This window comes from Aquarana catesbeiana, linkage group LG01 (assembly GCF_042186555.1).
Source record: "Aquarana catesbeiana isolate 2022-GZ linkage group LG01, ASM4218655v1, whole genome shotgun sequence".
NCBI classification, from domain to species: Eukaryota; Metazoa; Chordata; class Amphibia; order Anura; family Ranidae; genus Aquarana; species Aquarana catesbeiana.
Window position 1 is genome coordinate 677,911,913 of NC_133324.1, and position 9,741 is coordinate 677,921,653.

Sequence of the window (9,741 nt, forward strand, 5' to 3'; positions counted from 1 at the left end):
TGACAAGGTGGCTGCTGTTGACCTCCATATCTCAGGCTTTTTCATTTTTGTGTAATGCTGAGTAAATAATATTAATATTATAGTCATATTCAATAATTTATGTTTGAAATATCAGGCAGGATATTTCTGTATAGACAAAACTAGGTTAGCACAAGTTATCTTCTAATATTTCATTTTTAAAGCAAGTTTACATTATTTCTTAAGATACACAGGTTTCAGCATGATGCACACCAAACTGTTTGTATAAGTATGGACTAAAACTATCTTGGATGTGTCATGTAATGGAGCTATGCTTGTGTTTTTTTCTGAAAAATGTTGTCTACATGCACTAGACCAGGGGAAGGACTTTCCAAAACCCACCTAGTTACACCCACTACATTGTATATAAAATATAAAATCGCCGTTGATGAGAGATGGGTGCATGCTAGTGAATATACAATCTTAATTTACAGGGGCTTCTCTGTACAGTTGGCACAGACACTCACCTGCTGACCTGCATAGGCTGTCAATAGGTGGAACTGTAAATGGGTTCAAATACAAAAACCTTGAAATTCACAGATAACAAACATCAGCTTTAACTAACTACACAATACATACATTCCTAAATTAAGCACCCTTTAAAGGTACAGGTTACTAATTACACTTGACATTAACGTTCACCAGCTATGATGTATTTGAATAGACATGACATAAGGGATAAGTAAATAAATACAGGTGCTTCCTAGACTACCCTAATTCAGTTTTTCCCACATTCATTAGTCAGAGTTCTGGCATTTTCATTATAGTAACAACCAGCTTGTGTGGTATGACTGGCACATATTTAGGAAAGTCTTATGTATTATTAGGCCTTTCTAACAATGGGTGCAGAAAATGAGCAGTACGAAGTTCAGTAAATGTTAACTAGAACAAATAAGTCTTAATAAAGTTATCCCTATCCCAGGATCACTCTGACACCCAAATTTGTAAACTGGATTTTAAAAAGGTTGCATTCATCTGCATATTATTGTGCAGAGAGATGACTGTGGGCAGCACAGTGGCTTAGTAGTTAGCACTTCTGCCTGGTTGCACTAGGGGTTGAATCCCAACCAGGGCACTAAGTGCATGGAGTTTGTTTGTTCTCTCTGTACTTGTGTATTGATCCTGCATTCTAAAGAAATGCTTGTAGACACATTCTAGTATGTGTTTGATTGTAAGCTCCTTGAGGGCAGGGGCAGGTGTGAATGTACAATATATGTAAAGCACTGCATGAATTCAGTGCTGTATAAATACCTGTGTTTAATAAATACTGTCATGTTCCTATTGGAGTAACATTAATTTCAGAACACCACAACTGACAAGTAAACTGGGGGCTATGCTATGGTTCCTTTTCAATGGATATCCTCTAATAAGCTTAACTACAGAGAGGCAGCAAACTGCTAAAAATATCAGTTTCAAAAAGTGAATCTGAACAGTTTTCCTTTATAATGACATCTTTAGTCGCATTTTCCTATTTAATGAAGCTCTGAATTTTTGCGCACTAATGGACCTCACAATTAGCATGACAAAGTACACAGTAGCCACTATATAACAGAATATATAACCTGTGCGCTTTCTGTGTTATCTATGGGATGTCAGATTTATTATAATATTTGTAGACAGACATAATCTAACATAAGTAACATAAGATACATTTAATTGTATATTGGAATGGTCACGTTTACAGGCAAACTGAGATATACAGGTAGAGAGCTTTTCAACATTCTGGGCATTTAAAAATGTAAATAGATTTATTTGTTTCCCCATATGCTGAAGAAGCTGTCTCTCTGTATGATTTGTCTTGCATTTCTGGAAAATTTGATCAATAATACACAAAGTGTTTTCCTGAACAAGGTCAACCTTACCTTAACCACTTCAGCTCCTGAGGGGCTTAAAAGCTTCTCCACCACTATTAAGGCAGATAAATTAAATTTTCCCTTATGCAATTACTGATGAACTGTCTACTGGCAAGTTACTGTGTCTGATTAGAATTGTATGACTAGAGCTGTGTATAAATCCCTTAAAAACTTTAAATTAAAATACTTTCCAGCCCAGCAACAGGGAGTACTGTGAGTCACTGGTGAAAGAAGTTTTAATAAGGATGGTAAGTAAAAACAATTACATCTGATTTATACTAACTGAGTTTTCTCAGGCCTGAGAACTAAAGAAGTCATTGATTTAATTACACATGATCCTAAGTACATTATTTTGAAATGTTTGCACACAGTACATTGCGACTCTATGTCATTATGCCTATTTATTTACAAATAATGACAACTACATAATGAAGCGTAACGAGTAGCTTTTTTAAACTTCTAGAATCGTATAGATCTAAAAAAAAAAAACTTGCATAGATTTTTAACTGGAGTTGCAGTGGAGCCAGAATTTCATTTCTAGCAATTAGAGAAACAGGCTTATTTCTATTTTTTTCATGGAAAAAAAGGAATATGTGAATGATATCTCATTTTCTGTGAAATATTTTAAACACGGGCATTTTACAGTCACTGTGTGGAGCACTGCTAAACAGATGAATAAGAACTGAGCTGAAAAGATGGGGAGGGGGCAAGGAGGCAGCCAGTTTTTAAAATGTAAGTTAATACATATTAAGGAGCATCGCTTCTAGCTACAGAAAGATTACTTATCTTAAAAGCTCTTGGTCTCAAACCGTCTAGATAATAGATTATATAATGTAAGTGGTTCCTGAATAATAAATTATATTATAATTAATACATGAAAGACAAAATACTCTCTTCACTTAGACAATGTCAAATGGAAACGTGGGACTGGTTTGATGGCACGGTTTATTGTAAATCGAGACGTTAATGTACTTTTCTTAAGACTTTCCATGTCTGGCCATGCAATAAACACACACTATCCACAGAAAAGCATAATCTTTCTTAATATTTAAGCATCCATCCTTTGTATGCATCAGGCATACAGTTAGTGCCATGACCAGTGCTGAGCAATAGTGTGATTTACTTTTGATAAACTCTCATGAAGTTGAACTAGCTGGCACAGATGTGACAACAGTGTTACACTGGCTGTCCAATTGATTTATTAGTTTGGCTGAGAACAAAGAAAATACACTTCTGTTTCAAACAACACATGAGGAGGCTTAGTAGCAAATAACAGCAGCAAGCAGAGCCGTATACACATATAAAGCTTGATCTTTAATTTGGAGACTGATTGGCAAGAGGCGCTATAAATTATAAATCACAGCTCTAGCTGTTATTATCACACTAGCATCTCTAATGAGAAAGAAAAAAAAATAAAATAAGGATAAATGCACAAATAAAGTAAGCAATGCATGAATGTACCGGAGAATGATTCTTGTAATTGCCAGAAATGGTTTGTAATTATTCTTCATTAAGTTCCATGAAAGTATCAGCATCAGGAAAAAAAGGCTACAAAGCACGCTGGAAATTAAAGCTCTTCTTTTTTTTTTCATAGGTTATGTTTAAGTAATCCTCATAATACAGCATATTCCAAAGAAATTCAAGGATTTATTGTTTGCCAACACACGTCAGCTTGTTTTAGAACAAGTCTGTGATCTATCGCATAACAACACACCGTATAATATAAAAACATCAACAGCATGAAATGACAGTTGTGACACTTTGGAACTAGGATGACTTACCTTAAAGAGCAATGTTGCACTTTTCAGTTGAGTTCAGGGATGCCTCCAATGAATAAGCCCTATTGTCTGTATATCCGGTAGAGTTGGGGGGGCTACCTGTCTGTCCTCAGCATCAGCTTATTCAATGACAAAGCCAGCAAAATACTGAACTCCTTACAGTAAAGCCCTTTCTGTTTTATACCAGCATGAATAGACACACGTAACAGTCAGTGTCGTTTTCTAAGCATTCAGCCAGCTGGAATGATTCGCACCTCTGTGCAACACACCGTTAAAATGCACCTTCCTCTATGGACATGAGGATTCCACCAGGGAGGATTCAGGGAATAGCACACACATACACTCACACACACGCACACAAAAAATGATGTGAAAACTATTTAATCTCACGAACACCAGCTGCTGATTGCGTCTTCCTGGCTGCGTCTTGTTGGGCTACAGTCAGTTCTTTCCTTGCTGCTTACTCTCCTCTCTCCCTCTTATCACTAGAACTATAACTGCATCTTTGCAGCACTATGATTGGCAGAAGCTGCCTATTCCTTCGGCTGATCACCCTCAGGACTCTCAAGGACTAGAAGCAGTTGTGATGTCATCCAGATAGTGGGATGTAACACATGGATCCTTTCCAATGGAGATCAGCTGCATTCCTTTCACACCAGAGTGGTTTATTAGAAACTCCTGAAGGATTTGCAAATAAATAAAAAAAAAAGCAAAACCTGTCACTATACAGTTGGGACCCTTCTTTACACACCAGCATGTGTCATAGACAAGCAAGAAGTGTAATATACCACACAGTTCCTGACACCTTCAATCAGTGGTGTCATAAAATTTCAGATAAAGAAAAACCTGACATGCTCATGGTTTTTTTTTTTTTCTTCCCTCAAGCAATCAATTCAAGCAAGTAAGACAATACAAGATTTCTGAAGTAGGAAGGTTTAATAATTAGGTCACATATTTTAAATTAATGCAAAATGATTTGATTGTAATCAAATGGGTATAACAAACTTGGATGACAGGTTGAAAGCAGCTGTCAGATGTCTAATTATACTTTGCAGTCATGTACTTTGATGTGTATTCATACCAGATTAAAGCCTGTTTTTTTTTTTTTTGGGGGGGGGGGGGGATACAGCACCAAACACATTAGCTATTATTATCATTATTGTTAATATTTTACAGCTTCAAGTATCACCAACAGTTTGAGCAGCGCTTTACAGGGAGACAGTACATTTACAATACAATAAAATACAATAGTACAGTTACAATACAGAACAATAATACAGAGGGTTAAGAGGGACCTGCTCATCAGAGCTTACAATCGAATAGTTATGTGTAATGGTGTGCGTCCAATGTAAATTTTCCCTTCATGCTGCCGATTTTATAGTTGCCAGATATCACCCTAAGTGGCTATCTTCTGGTGCTGTATGGGTTAACTGCAGTCACTGCAAGTGAGTTGTGCCACTCACCTGCTCCTTTTTGCCCTCTCTGCCATTCACACCCAATGTACTTTGCTCTCCCACAATGCATTGCTTTCTGCGAACAGATGGTGGAGATACTGTAATTCTTCTACTTCTCCATAATTTATCTGCTCTTTCTTGACATTCAGTAGCACTTCATGCCCTCTCCACCATTCAGACACCTCATACCACTATTCTCCCACAATGCATCGCATCAGTTGAATAGACAGCGGAGATCCTGTCATTCTACTCCTCCTCCATTTATCAGCTCCTCCTTGACATTTGGCAGCCCCCTCTTGCCTTTTTGCACCATTCAGACACCTCATACTACTATTTTCCCATAATGCAACACATTATATGAAAGGACGGTGGAGATCCTGTCATTCATCCTCTTCTCTTTCATTCATCCACTTGTCCTCAATACTTGTCTGTGCTCTTCTGCCCCCCTCCCCCCCAACAGTCAGAAACTCCGTACTACTATTCAATCATAATGCATCACGTTCTGTGAATGGATGGAGGGAATCATGTCATTTATCCACTTCTCCGCCATTTACCTGCTCTACCCACACACTTGACTGGGGCAGGCAGGGCATCTGCTCTCTCCGCTATTCCTGGACCTCATGCTACTATTCTTCTACAATGCATTTTGAGAATAGGTGGTGGAGATCCTGTCATTCATTTGCTTCTCTTGCAGGACAAAGATAGCAGAAATGGGCAGGTGAGCAGCACACCTCTTCACACTAGCTGCGGCTGTTGTTAAACCATACAGCACAGGGGAAAATCTGCTCAGGGGAAAACCTGGCAGCTATGAAGGCGGCATGAAGTGAGGACTTTTACAAAAGTAGCAGCATGCAGGGATATAAGCTATTACAGATAACTAATGTGTTTGGTGTTGTATCCTTCTAAAAAAATAATAAATAAATAAATAAAAAATGTTTGTTTTACGGAAGAATACACTATGGATAATATTAATAGAAACTAAGGTTGGGGGGCGTGGTTTGCCGTAAGAGAAGATGGCTACTTGATCCTCTGGCTCCCTCTCACCACAGCCTACAATTCGCTGTTAACGGGGTTCCCGGACGACATCTACCCCTCAATAATGGGAACATCTTCCCGTGGAACATCACACAGCAGATCCCGATCCCCGAGAGACCTTGCTAACCGCTCAAGTCAAACAATCCCGGAGATCTTCCGATCCCAGCGGACTACAATGGCGTCTCATCCACCCGCCGCAACCTCGCCTCTACCTCCTGCCGATATCATCCTAACTCCAACGGATCATAACCGCTCTCTACAGGAACCGTCTCTGCTCTCCCACCGACAACCGAGCCTCCTGGACCTGCAGGCAGTGGCGGCTGACATAAAAGACACCCTATTCTCTGCGATCAATGACCTGCGTCATGAACTACAGGCCATCACAGGCCGCATACAGCGTGTGGAAGACAAAACTGCCCGCCAACAATCCGCAGTGAAGATCATACACAATACAGTAGACTTCCACACAATGCAATTAAGAGATCTTCAACGCCATGTTGAAGATCTCGATAACAGGGGCCGAAGACATAACCTACGGGTAAGAGGTATACCCGAATCCATTGATCAAGATCGAATTCTCCCCGTAGTGACAGGACTTTTTAACCACCTTCTAGACCGCCCGGAGCTCACACCAATCACTATGGAGCGCATACATAGAGCGCTTCGCCCAAAAGGGAGAGACACTGATCCTCCAAGGGACATTATCTGCCATGTGAATGATTTTTCTGTCAAGGAAGAAATACTACAAAAAGCCCGCGAAAAAACTACACTGGAGTATGATGGCTACCCCATCCATATATATCAAGACCTCTCTGCTATCACGCTGCGACACCGCAAGGACCTACGCCCTCTACTGGAGGTCTTGAGAGCGAAAGGCATACGCTATCGTTGGAAGTTCCCTTTCGGCCTCTCTGCCTCACACCAAGGCCGCACGGCTCTTCTCAGAGTTCCAGAAGAATTGGATGCCTTCTGCCGTACGCTAGATATACCGTACACCCCCGTCCCCAACTGGTATGCGGAATTCGACTTACAACCTTCCAATCGAATCCCTCAGGCAGATGAACCGATGGACGCGCTCAACTCCAGCTTCCGTAGGAGACGTTCACCCTCAGCCGCCAGAACCGACTCCTCTTCAGGCTCTCGTCTCCCACCATCCAGCCCCATGACGGCACCCCTGCCTCGCCGAGCCCGCCGAGACCGCTAAGAACCCTCACCCCCTCAGGAAAGAGACACTTACTGCATCTCCCACCCGTGCTGTGAGCCGATACGAAGACCGTTTTCCCTGCTTTACCGAACGACAAATACCGGACCCTCGATTCACACGCAGATGACACCAACGGAGGAACAGATGAATCCCGACAACAGAATGAGACATTGCACCAAGACATTTCCCTTCACCTGAACGACTGTCATCTATTCAACACTTCCAAGACCAGCTTCACCCCTCTGATCTCATCCGACGGACGAAGTACTGCTTATCTACCCACCGAAACCCATCTACAAAGCCGTATGTAACACCAGCTCTGCCTACATGAACTTTATTGTACTATAGCATGCCTCATTTCACATAAAGGGTTTATATCCAGTTAACACCATACACGCAGACATCTTACACTTAGGATATCCCACTGATGGTACAGAGAAATACACGATCAATACTCTTCCCGAACATCTGCTCTCCCATTCCACCCTTTCAGATCTCATGACACCACCGACACATCGTCTTACAATACACCTATACTAACACCACTTTTAGATCCAACACAGACAGATAAGGTTAAGCACAACATACCCTGCAGAGACACACATCCCCTAGCTACACATTGCCTCCCGTTCCTACCTACAACTGGGAGGTTAACAGATCTAATACCTATCATACAAAACATACAGCAGACAACACTAACCACAGTTGGAGCTAGAGATCTGAAAGTTTTATCATTTACACCTGCTAATTTTTCCACTATACCCCCTGGGAGACACATTAACTGCTGATATACTATATTACACTCATTTTACTGCCAAACTAACAACAACCCTTGTAGATTAATAGAAAAGAAAGCATGTAGACATACATACCTTTATTCGCTACACTTGCCATCGTATTTTCTGTGATTGATTGTATGTATGGTTATAGATTGTATGCTCTCTCTATAACTGGCGCTCAGAATACAATCCCCTTTAATCAACATACATTAGACATATAGAGACAATACTGTACTCTCAATAAACAACCACTCTAATGCCGCGTACACACGGTCGGACTTTCCGGCATACTTGGTCCGGCGGACCAGAGTGTGCCGGACAATCCGCCTGTGTGTGGGCGGCGGCGGACTTTTCCGGCGGACTTCTTCCCAAAAGCCCGCCGGACCTAGATTTGAAACAAGTTTTAAATCTTTCCGTAGGACTCAGTTTCGGGCGGAAAGTCCGCTCGTGTGTGTGCTGGTCCGACGGAAAGCCCGCTCGTGTGTAGGCTGGTCCGACGGACCAGATGCGACGCGAGGGCAGGGTATTGTATCTCGCGCTCTCTGCAATAGGAAAAACAAATTTTCCTATTGCGGTGAGCGCGGTGCATGCCAGGCCCTTAGGTCTGGTATGGATTATAAAGGGAACCCCCTACGCCGAAAAAACGGCGTGGGGTCCCCCCTAAAATCCATACCAGACCCCGATCCGAGCACGCAGCCTGGCCGGTCAGGAAAGGGGGTGGGGACGAGCGAGCGCCCCCCCCCCTCCTGAACCGTACCAGGCCGCATGCCCTCAACATGGGGGGTGGGTGCTTTGGGGGAGGGGGCCGCCCTGCGGGGCCCCCCCACCCCAAAGCACCTTGTCCCCATGTTGATGAGGACAAGGGCCTCTTCCCGACAACCCTGGCCGTTGGTTGTCGGGGTCTGCGGGCGGGGGCTTATCGGAATCTGGGAGCCCCCTTTAATAAGGGGGCCCCCAGATCCCGGCCCCCCACCCTATGTGAATGAGTATGGGGTACATGGTACCCCTACCCATTCACCTAGGGAAAAAGTGTAAGTAATAAAACACACTACACAGGTTTTTAAAATATTTTATTAAACAGCTCGGGGGGGGGGATCTTCCTCCGGCTTCGGGGGTCTTCTTCCGGCTTCGGGGGTCCCTCCGCTTCATCTTCTCCCGGCGTCCGGTTGGTTCTTCTCCGCTCTCTTCTCCCGGTGTTCCTGTTCTTCGGCCGGCTCCTCTGCTGTCTTCAAGTAGCTCTCTTGCCAGCAGAGGTCCGGACTTCTGGGCTTCTGGGCTTCTGGGCTTCTCTTCCCCAGATGTTGACACGACGCTCTCTCCTGCTGGACTGCTCTCCGAGGGCTGCGTTGTGACTTATATAGGTGGAGACCCCGCCCCCTTTTGATGTCACAGTCCCTGGGCATGCTGGGACTGTGACGTTTTAGGGGGCGTGGTCACTGGGTGATGTTGACCACGCCCCCTAAAACGTCACAGTCCCAGCATGCCCAGGGACTGTGACATCAAAAGGGGGCGGGGTCTCCGCCTATATAAGTCACAACGCAGCCCTCGGAGAGCAGTCCAGCAGGAGAGAGCGTCGTGTCAACATCTGGGGAAGAGAAGCCCAGAAGCCCAGAAGCCCAG

General features: G+C 43.2%; 1 protein-coding gene across 2 annotated transcripts in view; it reads right to left on the reverse strand.

Moving 5' to 3' along the window:
• The window catches only part of LOC141111122 (bifunctional heparan sulfate N-deacetylase/N-sulfotransferase 4-like), a 761,202-nt gene extending 756,717 nt beyond the window's left edge, over positions 1-4,485 (reverse strand). The window contains exon 1 of one of the 2 annotated variants that reach the window (XR_012236388.1): positions 3,653-4,481. The gene's annotated coding sequence lies outside the window, so the exon portion shown is untranslated. Of the gene's footprint in view, positions 1-3,652 lie in introns of both variants that reach the window. The other variant, XM_073603162.1, reaches the window with a different exon arrangement.
• Positions 4,486-9,741: the final 5,256 nt, after the last annotated feature.